Raw genomic sequence first — 12388 nt, 5'->3', positions numbered from 1 at the left:
TATTTACAAATATGCCACGCTGACCATTGTTGACTCACTAAAACCATGTTATTTGATCATGCTTGCTCCAATTATTCATCCAACTTGAAAAATTCATTTCTCTCTCAAATTTCATCCAAAAATCATGAAATTTTTTCCATCATCTTCACATGGATGTCTAGTATTTGATTATGATTTTTTTAATTAATTTTTCATTGGCTGGATTTTAATTGGTAATTGGTTTCCTAACATGTATGCACATTTGACACCCTTTGCCATTTCAATTGTGAAATACTCATGATGTATCCATTGCCCCTGAAACTTTTTGTGGTGAAACTAGACTCATTTACCTTTGTCTCCATATAGAGTTTATGCATTTATCATTTGTGGTTTGTGAGTTACAAATTGTTGAAGTGAGGTGTTGCATTTGGTGCTACATGAATGATATGCATTTTCCCAATTTTTGTTCACATGCTTCCTTACATCCAAATGACCCATTTTTTTGCATGAATCATCTATCACATGTCTAGTTTGTGTATGAATTTTCTTGGAATTAACCATGCTGTTTCCAATTTATTTGAGAATTTTCTTCCCTGCCTAGTCAAATGTTGACTTTTTGTGCTACACATTGCCATTTCATTTGGGAAATCCTCATACCATATTATATGATCATGAAATTTCATATGTGATAACTAGACATCTTGAGCTTTGCATTGGTGTTAATCTCATTCATTTCTCATCTGTTTTCAATTTGATATGATTTTTTGAAGTTGACCCATGTTTGTTGACTTTCATTGTGCTTACTTGAAATTATGTTGACTTCATGATTTTCATTGACTGCCTTCCTCTCATCCAAATGCCATGAAATTTGACATGCTTACCATGCTAGATGTTAGGATTAAGTGTGAATTATATGATGATTTTTGAAAATATTTGGGTTGACTTTTGATGCAAGTCATTCTGTTGACTTCTTTGAGCTTCCATTTGCCTTACTTTGACTTCAAATGTTCATGAAATGATGATAGTGATTGATATGCATGTGAACCCAATTGGAATTACTTCTTGATTGATTGAATTTGATTTTTATTGAATATGGTTTGCTGTTTTGACTTTTTCATTCACTTTTGACCCTAGGCTTGCCCTAGTGGTCCAGTTACTTACTGTTGAGTTTGTGTTTTCAGGTTGGGCACTAAATGACCATTGAGATCACTTTAATCTGGTTGAGTTTGGTTATATGTCATTGAGCTAACCCTTGTTTTGTAGGTGGCTTGACTCATGTGCTTGAGTCTTGTGCTTGGCACAGTTGGTTATTGGTTTTGATTGTTGTGTACCAATTCCTTTTGCTTTAAACTGTTGAACTGTTTACTGATTGGTTTGACTATTTCAGGTACCCTTAGTTGCTTAAGTTCTCTGAACTTGTTTTGCTTTGCTATTTAGCAAATTGCTTGAGGTATAATTACTTCTTCTTCATGTAGTCTGGAGACCCGGTCTGTTACTTGGCCGGGCAAACTGTCTGAAGTCCTCCTTAAGAGGCAATGCTTGTGTATGTTTAATTTGTCCTTGTACAGAGTCAAAGACCTCCTAAGTGAAGAGGCAATTGGCAGAACCAAGGGATAAGCAATCTATCCCCTGCTATTCAGTGTGTCTTCTGTCTTGCTCACACCATTGTGTTGATGCATTGCAGATAAAAACCCAAGATCTTGTACAATTGTACAGTTGAGTCAGTATCAAATGTGTAGAAGGGTTCCCACTTTCTGAACCCACACATTCTTGTCAAAAGCTCTCCCAGGCCAGGGATAGAAGCTGTGAAGTCTCATCTTCACTCACCTTTCATCTGCTTCACCTTAGCCCCTCAATGGCAAGGTTAAGAGCACCATCACCCATTTCCAGAGGTTTATTTGTTGAGGTTGACATGACCCCTCGACTAAAACCTAACCCTTGTTTGAGCCACTTGCTTGTGTATAGTGTGTGCTATCTGCGCTTGTATGTTTGTTTGACTTGCTTCCTGTGCAAGTTAGGTTTAGTTTAGAGTAATCCTTGTTTGCTCTCGCCCTCGTTGCGATCGAACCTTTTCCTTTCTCTCGCCCTCGTTGCGATCGAACCTTTCCCTTTCTCTTGCCCTAGTTGCAATCGAGACCTTTATCCCTCCGTAGCCGAACTACGGCAACTCTGATTCTCATGTTCAGGTGAGATACGTAGGCACGAGATGCGATGTCTTGCCGAGTTTGACTAACAACTAACACTAACTCTTTTCTCTCGCCCTCGTTGCGATTGAGACCTCCCCTTTCTCTTGCCCTCGTTGCAATCGAGACCCTTGCTTCCTGTGCAAGCCTTGTCTAGGATAGGTTGGCCCTTGTGCCATTTAGCTAGAAACCTTAACTTAGGGTTGACTTTGCATGACAACATCTAGGCTCGAGTCGTAGTCTCCCTAGTGTTGTGTCTCCCTCTGTTATCTGGTTAGGCTAGATTCTTTGTCCCTGCGTAGGGGAACTACATCGCCCTGATCTTCATACCAGATGAAGTATGTAGGCAGGAGATTGAGCTGATCTCTCCGGGCGCCCTTTTTCTTTTTCACCCTTCGTGTCTTAACCACCCTTGTGTGTGTTCTGGTTGGAGTCCGACATAAGTCCAGCGATTGGCAGTTGGTTTCCTGTGTGTGTTTTTTGGTTCGGATGCTGATGTAAGTCCAGTGATTGGCATTCGGGCTCCACGTTTGCCTTTGCCTGTGTTTGTTTGCGTGCGTGTCAGCCGAGCTACGAATGCTCTGATTCTTCTCTCGTCCGAGAAGATACGTATGCATAGGATGCGATATCCTAGCGAGCATGTGTCGTTTCCCCAGTCCGAACTACTTCGACTCTGATGTCTATGCCTGATAGACTAAGTAGGCCCAGGATGCGATATCCTGCCGAGTCAGTTTCAGTCAGTTTCTTTTGTCTCTTTTCAGCCAGTGCGTGTGTGTGTTTGAGCAGTGTTTTAGCAACCGTTTTCCTTCCTTTTGTGCGTGGATCCCGTAGAGTACTACGGATGCGTAGGGTGCCTAACACCTTCCCTTCGCATAACCGACTCCCGAACCCATCCTCTTTGGTCGCGAGACCATGTTCTTTCCTAGGTTTACTTCGAGCGTTTCCTTTCCCTCTTTTGGGATAAATAACGCACGGTGGCGGCTCTGTTGTTTCTTTCTTTTCCCGCCGGTTTTTCGCGTGATGCGACAGCTGGCGACTCTGCTGGGGATAATAGAGAAGTTGACCTATGCTGGTCCATCTTAACTGAGCGAGTCTCTCCTAGCGCTCTCTAGGATTAGGGTTTTGGTTGCTTTGTGCTGTTATTTTTTTTTGCATTCATTGTATATATGTGCATTTATTGTTTGCATTTATTGTGTACACTTATGTTTGCATTCATATTGATTATTCATTCTGCCTGGCTGGTTGTTTGTTTTTCTTTGTGGGGTGGGAGTCAGTTGAGATGAGTTCTATACCCGAACTCGAGTGCACTCTAGGATAGGAGAATGGCATAGTCTTGTTGACTGGTGTGGAGTATTCCTTAGCCAGTTGACTTGCGAGACCATTCACTTGGTGGAGGTCATGTTGAACTAATAATGTCACACAAGTTATTTGTGGTTAGGCATTATTCTTTCAATCATGTGCCGCAGAAGCCAAGGACCTTAGTTTACCAAACCCATCTTGGCCTATTTTTAGGACCGTAGTGCGGAGGTCGTTCAGATGTCAGTTCTGATACGATTGTTACGCGATACTACACTCATAAGAGTTTCTCTTGAGAATATTCTTGGAATACGAGTATTCGTTCCTCCGATAATATTCGAGAGATGGAACGATGATTATGGGAACCTCTGATAGAACATGTCTGGCAGGTTTAAACCCTAGTACACTCCCTTTGGGTGGTTCTTAACCGAGACTCCATGCTCGTGACTCTCAGCAAACCCATGATTCGTGGTTGAGTCGTTCAAACATTGTTAATATCAATGGATCCCGGATCAGGTGTAAAACCTAAGATCCACCAAAGCGGCTGGTTGATATTAAGGATGTTTGAGCTGGTTCATGTACCGTTAATATCAATGGAACTTGGGTGTCGATAAGGTGAAAACCTAAATCCACCAAAATGGATGATTGATATTAGGGATACAATGAGCTTTCCCACGACCTTTGTTTGGCGTGCTTTGCTTGATCCTTGAGTGTGTTTGTTGCATTCATGCATTCATACATTCATCTGCATCCATATCAAGAGAAGAAAAAGAAAATTTTCAAGGAACTCAAAGGAGTTTATTTGCAAAAATTTCAAGACATGAAAAAACCGGGAAAATTTTTTCACCTGATATATCTGATGAGATGTTCTCATAAATGATCAAAATGCTAAATATTTCAAAGTTTGCAAATAAAACCCTCGAGTTCCTTTGAAATAAAAACAAGCATATGCATAAACACTTCATGCATCATTTGCATCAGCGGGTGTTCTGTTCCGGTCTCCCGTCCTGTGGTCTGACCCTGCGATCTTCATTTATTTTGAAGACGCACTTTGCCGGTATTATACCAGAGCCATCTCTACCAGATTGATGGATCATCCTGAGCAAGAGAATCGTGAACTCAGAGAGATATTTGCCAGACTTTGTACTGTTAATGGATTTATTCCTGGTTAACCGATCCCGGGCTGGCATTGGCTACTGTTCTGGGGCATGCAATGAGCAAGATCTGTTCAAGAGTGGAGGATTCATCCATGACGATCAACCTGAAGAAGAGGATGCTGCTATCTTGGAAGAGGACGCAGAGGACTTGAACAATTTCATCATTCCTGGTGGTGTCTGTCACAATTGGGTCACTGTGGGCGTTCCTACAGTTGTTCATAAGTCAGAGTAACAATCACTTTGTTTAAAAACCCTTCTCCCATGCCAAAAGGAGAAGTGATGGCATTGTTGGCAACATTTTGTGCAATGATATTTTCATTCAAATAAATTCATGTTAAACATTTGTTTTTCCAATTGTTTTCCCTTTTCACTTTTGCATGAAATTGGTGATCACAAAAAACCTTTAAAAACAAGAATAAAAGCAATCTTTTCATCTGCATAACGATTGTCTTGTTTGTTTTTCAAAGAGCTTTTCATATCAAAATCTTTATGCAGGTTGTTTCTCAAACCCATTGAACATAATGATCGGACGTCATCTCCCAATTTTGAATTCCCTGTATTCGAAGCGGAAGAAGACGATGTTGAAGGGATTCCTGACGGTATTTCCCGATTTCTTGAGCAAGAAAAGAAGATCATACTCAGCTGCATCTCGAGAATCAGCAGAACAGCCAACTGGGGCATTTATCAAAAAAAAAGAGAAAAAGAAAAAAGAAAGAGGAGGGTGCAAAATCAAAAGAAATCAAAAGAAAGCAAAATCAAAAGCAAAATCAAAAGAAAAAAAACAAAAGAAAGATAGCACCCTCAAAGTCCCAAGTTGACTGATGGTGAATCCAATCGAAAAGAAAAGATCAATTGCCATGTGTCATGGTCAGTTATATCAGCAGAGAGTGACGAAAGCATTCGACTAGAAGGTCGAGTCTCGAGTTCTGAGAAAATGACCTTGTGCTCAAGAAAGTCTGGTCTTTCGTGCCCGATTCCAGGGGCAAGTGAACTCCAAGCTAAGAACGTCCATACGTTTTCAAGAGAGCCTCTTCAGGCAATGTTTTAACACTTACATCAATGGATAAATAAGTTCACTCGTCCTGGGGATTCTGATGCAGTCAAGAAATACTTCGCCTAAAACAAAAAAAATCAAAAGCTCGCTAAGTCGAACGCCCCAAAGGGCGACTTAGGCAAAAAGGAGCGTCTCGGTGGATTGAAAACCCGAAAGGGCGATCCAGGCAAAAGTTAGAGACATTGAAAAAGAATTTACATCCCGCTAGATTGAACACCTCACACTGGGGCAATCTAGGCAAAAATTAGGGATTTGGCAAGTAACTGCATCTTGACAAGACTGTGCTGTACATCTGTCATCCGTCAGGGATTCTCGATTCGTCGTCGACTGAGGCTCTGAATACATTGAAAATTCAGAATGGTAGAGGAAAGGTCATTATGTTCAATGTAGCCCTCTCCAATATATATCACCGATTTCAAACTTGTACAGATCTATGGAGTCTCGCCCTTTGCAGACTACCATTCCATCACGTCAATTTGAGCTTTTAGCCAATTATTTGCATTCTTATTTGTTTCAACTCAACAAATGTTTTGCATGTTTTAATTGATAAAGTATCATTGTTTTCAAAATAAACAAATTTTCAAAAAAATTGTTCTTAAACAAAGTGAACATTCACAATGATGGAAGAATACTTAGGAGACCCACAGTGCTCTCCCGGGGGTGGTATGATTACCAACAGGTAAGACATTTGTTCGTATCTCGAGCATGACTGTATCTTTGTCCTGCAGAACCTCGTATGGTCTCTCCTCAGTGAAGTTGCTCGATGCAGTGTTGTTTGAAGTTGTTCATCTTCATGTTCCCGGCAGTACAGATTTCTTCCTCCAAATCCCTGTTAGCTCTATGGTGGGGCATCCCCAGTAGAGTGCTGTTTGAGCCCTATCGTGGGGCATCCCCGGCAAGTTTGCCGTTTCGGACATTATTGTGGGGCAGCTCCCCTAGCAGAGTGTTTATTGAAGACTGCAACTTTCCTCTCTCCAGCAGAGTAGTCTTCCTCTCTCCCCCAGCATGGGTGCTTTTCTTGGAAGATTCAGTATTCGGTGAATTGACATCCCAGTACTATGTCATGCCCTCAGATGGATCCCCCAGCGGAGTTGTTGGCATGATGAGCCTTATCAATGCCTATGTATCCTCATCAGAGATCTGGTTGCTCCTTGGTATCTCCGATTTCCAGCACGAGTTGTTGTGGCGGGTACGCCTGAATGTTGAACTCTGTTCTCCGGTTGTGACTGACGATCCCTCCGGAAGCCTCTGGTGGCCTTCCTCCCCTGCAGGATGAGTGTTCCCCGATATCCCAGTCCCCAGTGGATTTTCTTTGCTCTCTGGTGGCTTTGGTTTTCTCTCCGGACGGTTGATTCCCGGACCTGTGTGCTGAGCATGTCTGTTTGTCAACATTCATCATGCATAATGCATGCATGCATAATCATAGCTTTTGGATACTCATGTTGCAGCTGTTGCCGGGTATCTGTTGTTTTTGCTTCTTGCTATTTGGTGATACAGATCTCTCCAGTATATTTTCCTCAGGCAAATACGGGTGTGTCCGATCTCTCCATGTAGAGTCTACCCCTTAAGCAGGAAGTGTCTACCCTTTCCTGCCATTTCCCCACTGAGATACATCCTCGTGGATGACGATTGATTCCGTTCCCTCCCTACACGGGATGGGTTTTTCCCTATTGAGTTCTTTCCTCATTAGGATGAGTCTTGTTTCAGTCTGCCTTTTTGGATCAATCCTGAATTGGCTTCCTATTGGCTGTCTCTTGTGCTTCCCTGGGGCATAAATGAATAGTCGCTCACTAACCGGCATTCATTCATCTTATCCTCAGTGGAATTTGTTGGCCTCTACCTACAAACCGGTAGTTGTAAGTCCTATCTTTGTGGTTTTCTACCCACTAGCTGGTAGTTGTAAAATCCCACTTTCACCCCCTAGCAGAGGTAACCTTTGTGGTTCATTCTGTTTGTGGGCCTCTACCTACGAACCGGTAGCTGTAAGTCCTATCTTTGTGGTTTTCTACCCACTAGCTGGTAGTTGTAAAATCCCACTTTCTTCCCCTTGTTGGAATTAACCCTTTGTGCTCATCCCGATGATGACTGGTTACTTTTCCATTGGCTTCTACCTACGACCCGATAGTTGTAAGTCCTACCTTTGTGGTTTTCTACCCACTAGCTGGTAGTTGTAAAATCCCACGTTCTCCCCTTGTTGGAGATAACCCTTTGTGCTCATCCTATCGATGACTGGTTACTTTTCCGTGGTTTTCTGCCTACAAACCGGTAGATGTAATCCCCTCTTTGCGGTATTGATATTCTTTCCCCTCTGGATACTTGCCTTGATCAAGCAGTACTGTCCCCATTGGGTCTTCCCCTTCTTTTTGGATATTTGCTCCGAGTTAGCAACTTTATCCTCTTTTGATTGGTCATCTTTTGCATACCTAGTCCTGGTACTGATGCTTTTCTTTTCGGTCGATTATTCATTTAACAACCTACAACCCGGTTATGGATAATCTTCCATGCGAGGTTATTATCTACGTTTTGACGGCTGTAGATAATATATCTCATGCACTATTTGGTCAATCTTTCGATTGTTATCACCAGCAGAGTAAGATTCGTATTCCTTGTGGAATCGAATGTCCATCCTTTAACAAGTTTGCCTTCGCTCTCTTCAGGATGTTTTCGGTCGATTATTCGTTTAACAACCTACAACCCGGTATCCATGGTGTTCCTTCCTGTTTGCGTGACCTTGATCCCCGAGTGGAGCGGGTCTCACGAAATATTTCTCCAGCAGAGTTCATCCCACCAGTGGATTGGACAGGTTTCAGTAGCAGGTCGATACCTGCATCCCCAGCTGAGTTGATTCTACCTGTGAATTATGTGGGTCGTCCTCGGCGGAGTAACAGTTATTCCCAAAGCAGAGTTTATCGTATCTGAGGTTTGTACAAGCCTTATCCCCAGAAAGTTGCCTGGTTTAGCTTCCCCAGCGGAGCTTTTATTTCCCCAAGCGGAATTTTTGTGGATTGATTGGGCTATCCCCAGCAGTTTACCTTTGCTTTCCCCTAGCAGAGTGGCATTATTACTCCCCAGCGAGTTGCCTTGTCTTCCCCTAGCGGAGTCGTATTATGGGTTCCCCAGCGGTTGTATTGTTCCCCCAGCGGATTTGTATTGAAGATTCCTCAGCACAGTCGTCCTGTACATTTTCCCCGCAGAGTTCTCATCATATTGCATTGCATATAGTAATCATTGCATCCTCAAAACTGCGTAGCATTTCCATCCCATATGGAGCATTACGCCATAGAAAAATTCAAACATATGCATTCATGTGTTCGATACCCCATCAGACCGTATCCCCGGCAGAGGCGGATCATCTTTATTCAAACGTCAGCATCAGGTCTGCTACAATTGCTTCGACAGTATTCAGAATTGATTATCCCCACAGAGGTTTATTTCCTCACCCGATGGTGATAGAGGTTTATTTCCTCACCCGATGGTGACAGAAAGCTTGTTTCTCCCCAGTGAGACCCCCAGCAAGTGTTCAGCCTTGCCTCAACATGTCCCAGATACTGTTCATGTGATACCAGTAAGTGTCATGTCAGTACCCACGTGTGTTTCTTTTTTGGTGTCGGTAAACGCCATTGCTTCGGTGTCGGTAAACATCGAGTCCCACCCAGTCATCGGTAAATGTCTGGTCATTTTTTGGTGTCGGTAAACGCCATTGTTTCGGTGTCGGTAAACATCGAGTCTCATCCAGTCATCGGTAAATGTCTGGTCATTTCTTTTGATGTCGGTAAACATCATCTTTCGATGTCGGTAAACATCGAGTTTCATCCCAGTCATCGGTAAATGTCTGGTCATTCTTTTTGATGTCGGTAAACATCATCTTTCGATGTCGGTAAACATCGTGTCTCATCCCAGTCATCGGTAAATGTCTGGTCTTTCTTTGTTCTTTCGCTAATAAAACCAAGATCCCCAGAAGTCATCGGTAAACGTCTTATCTGGTATCACAACAAAGATTTTTGTTCCTCCCCACGCGGAGATGCCATCGGTAAATGGCCCAGTTTTCTTCAATATCGGTAAATATTGAATTCCCAGTTGCAGCAGCCATCGGTAAATGGCCTTGATATCGGTAAATATCAGGTTTGCTTTGAAGCCACCATCGGTAAATGGTCTTGCTTCCTTTCTACATCAAATTATTTCCCAGCAACCATCGGTAAATGATTTTGCTGAAGTTGATATCGGTAAATATCAAGTTTCTAACCATCGGTAAATGGTTTTGCTTTTCAGAAGTCTGTTTTCCCCAGCCGCCATCGGTAAATGGTCGTGCTGAAGTTGATATCGGTAAATATCAAGGTTCCAGAAGCTGTCGTGCAGTTTGTCATCGGTAAATGACGCGATTCTCTTTGTATCATATCTAGTCGGTGCAAATTTCTACGGTTCTTTGGTATTCAATCCCTGTTTACCCTGAAAGTCTGACAGCCATTGCCATCATCCGTTCGGGTTCCCAGCTGATTGAATAGGGGCAGCTGTAGCACCTCAAATTTGCACCTATCATTGTACATACCATTTCATATCAGGTCATAGCATATCATGATCCATTGCATAGCATTTGCATTGTCCCCAGTTGCCTCAAGAGCAAGCAAAGCAAGAATTAGGTCAAACTGATCAGGAGATCAGTCAACCAAGCAAGCAAGGTTGTTCCTCAAGGAATCAAAGCCCTGGGGTTTGTCCAACAAGTTCACATGACTTGGAGGTCCATTTGAAGTGTTCAAGTCAAGGGTTGGATGTTCAGAAGTCATCAAGTCATGCACAGACAGTCAAAAAACCTAAAAAGTCAAGGACAGTCAACAATCAGTCAAAGCAGTGGATGGTGGCCATTCTTGTGGAATTTGGGCACCATGGTCAATAATCAAGAGTTCACACAACTTGGGACATCATTTGAAGTCAAGGTCTCAAGGAATTAGGGTTTGGAATTCATCAGAAGTGCACAGTCAGTCCAAAACCCTAGAAAAGTCAAAGTTGGTCAACTGTGGTTGATTTTATGGTTTTGATGGATGGAAATGGTTTGAGAGAGCTTATTCATGTCCTAATAGGCCTCATATATCATAGCAATCAACCTCATTGAAGAATTTGAAGCCAATCAGAAAACTTCCAAAAATAGAAACTGGACCTGTAATTTCAACTGCCAAAAATGGAAACTTCTTGATCCTTAACTTGCATCATGATACAAGCTTCAAATGAAATTTTGCCCAACATGAAAGTTGAAGATCTTGTTCTCCCATTTTCAAAAAGTCCAAGAACTCTCAAATCCCATGTATGGTTGTCAAGATATGATCAATTCAATTTCAAAAATTTGTGAACTTCGAAGGGCCATATCTCTCAAACCATAAGGCCAAATTTGGTGGGGTTTTTTCCTACAAACCACATTTTCCTCCTCTTTCCAAAAATGTAAACATCATGAACCAAAACCTTACCAATCAAAATGGCATTTTTTGACCTTTTGCATTTAAAATTCAAGTTTGACTCAAGTTTGACTTTTTGATTTAAACACTTTTGACACAATTGGCCAATTGGGATTCATTTTAAATGGTATTTGCAACATGTTCCAAGCTTAAAATCATGCTCATGCTTTCATCATATCACCATTTTGTGCATAGGTGCAAAATTGGCAAATGATGCATTTTGATTCATGTGAGTGAAACAAGTTAACCTTTCCTTGAACAAACTTAAAACAGATGGATTAAAGGACATTTGCTGCCTGTACCAAGCCCAATTCGTGACAGACTACACCTCCTTTTTCACTTGTGCAAGAATTAGCAAAATTGCAATTGGTCATTTTGAGCTAAGCAAGATTAATCATTTCATTAAGCCATGCTAAACAGGGATATTTAAGCTCATTTTCTGTCAGATTTCAACCCTAGACACAGCAGCCACACAACAGAAAATACTCTCTTCTCTCATCTTGCATTTTGCTCGATTTGATTTTTCTGCTAAAAAGCTTCAAGCACCACGAGCCTTTCTACTTTGTTCCTTCATCTGGACACCCTGTGGAACCTCTTTCGAGCACAGCTCACCACCTGCACAACATTTTCAACTCTGTTTTCCTCGACCACTCTTCCATGGTAGTTGGGATTTAAAGTTGAATGGAGCAAGTTTGAGCTCAAAAAACTTCATCATCCATCACTTGGAGCTTGGACCTTTGACTGTTTGAGCTGACAGCATTCAAAACATCACTGCATCTCAACTTTTCTGCAGAAATCAAGTAAATTTCGACCTCTTTATTTTGTTAAATTGTTGCATGTTTTGGAAAGATCTTTGGATGCTGAATTCACTGATAGCTTTAGTTTTGAGAATGGCTGACTCTATGAAAGTTATGTTGGTTTGAAAGTTAATGCTCGATTTTGTTTTTGTTTGTTTCTTCGTGAGTAGTTGGATTTAGTGATTATGAGTCATGTATTGTTGGTGTGTGATGTTGGCTGGTTAGAATAGTGCATTCATTTCTCATTTCTGGAAAATTTTCGATTTGAGCTTGTTAAGGATGATGAAGATCATACTGTGTTTAAACTTTTGCTCTGCCCAGAAATTTCTCATGATCATGTTTGGTTTGTCGATTAGTTGATGTTGCATAATGATGTTGCTTCATGGCCATGCTAGATTGTTGATGCTGGTTACGTTTTTTGTTCATGTCGATGGATGGTGTTGTTTGAAAATGAGCTGATGTTGTTGCTGTTTCTTAA

The sequence above is a fragment of the Lathyrus oleraceus genome, chromosome 2, assembly GCF_024323335.1.
Source record: "Lathyrus oleraceus cultivar Zhongwan6 chromosome 2, CAAS_Psat_ZW6_1.0, whole genome shotgun sequence".
Classification (NCBI taxonomy): domain Eukaryota; kingdom Viridiplantae; phylum Streptophyta; class Magnoliopsida; order Fabales; family Fabaceae; genus Lathyrus; species Lathyrus oleraceus.
This window is presented reverse-complemented; position numbering follows the sequence as displayed.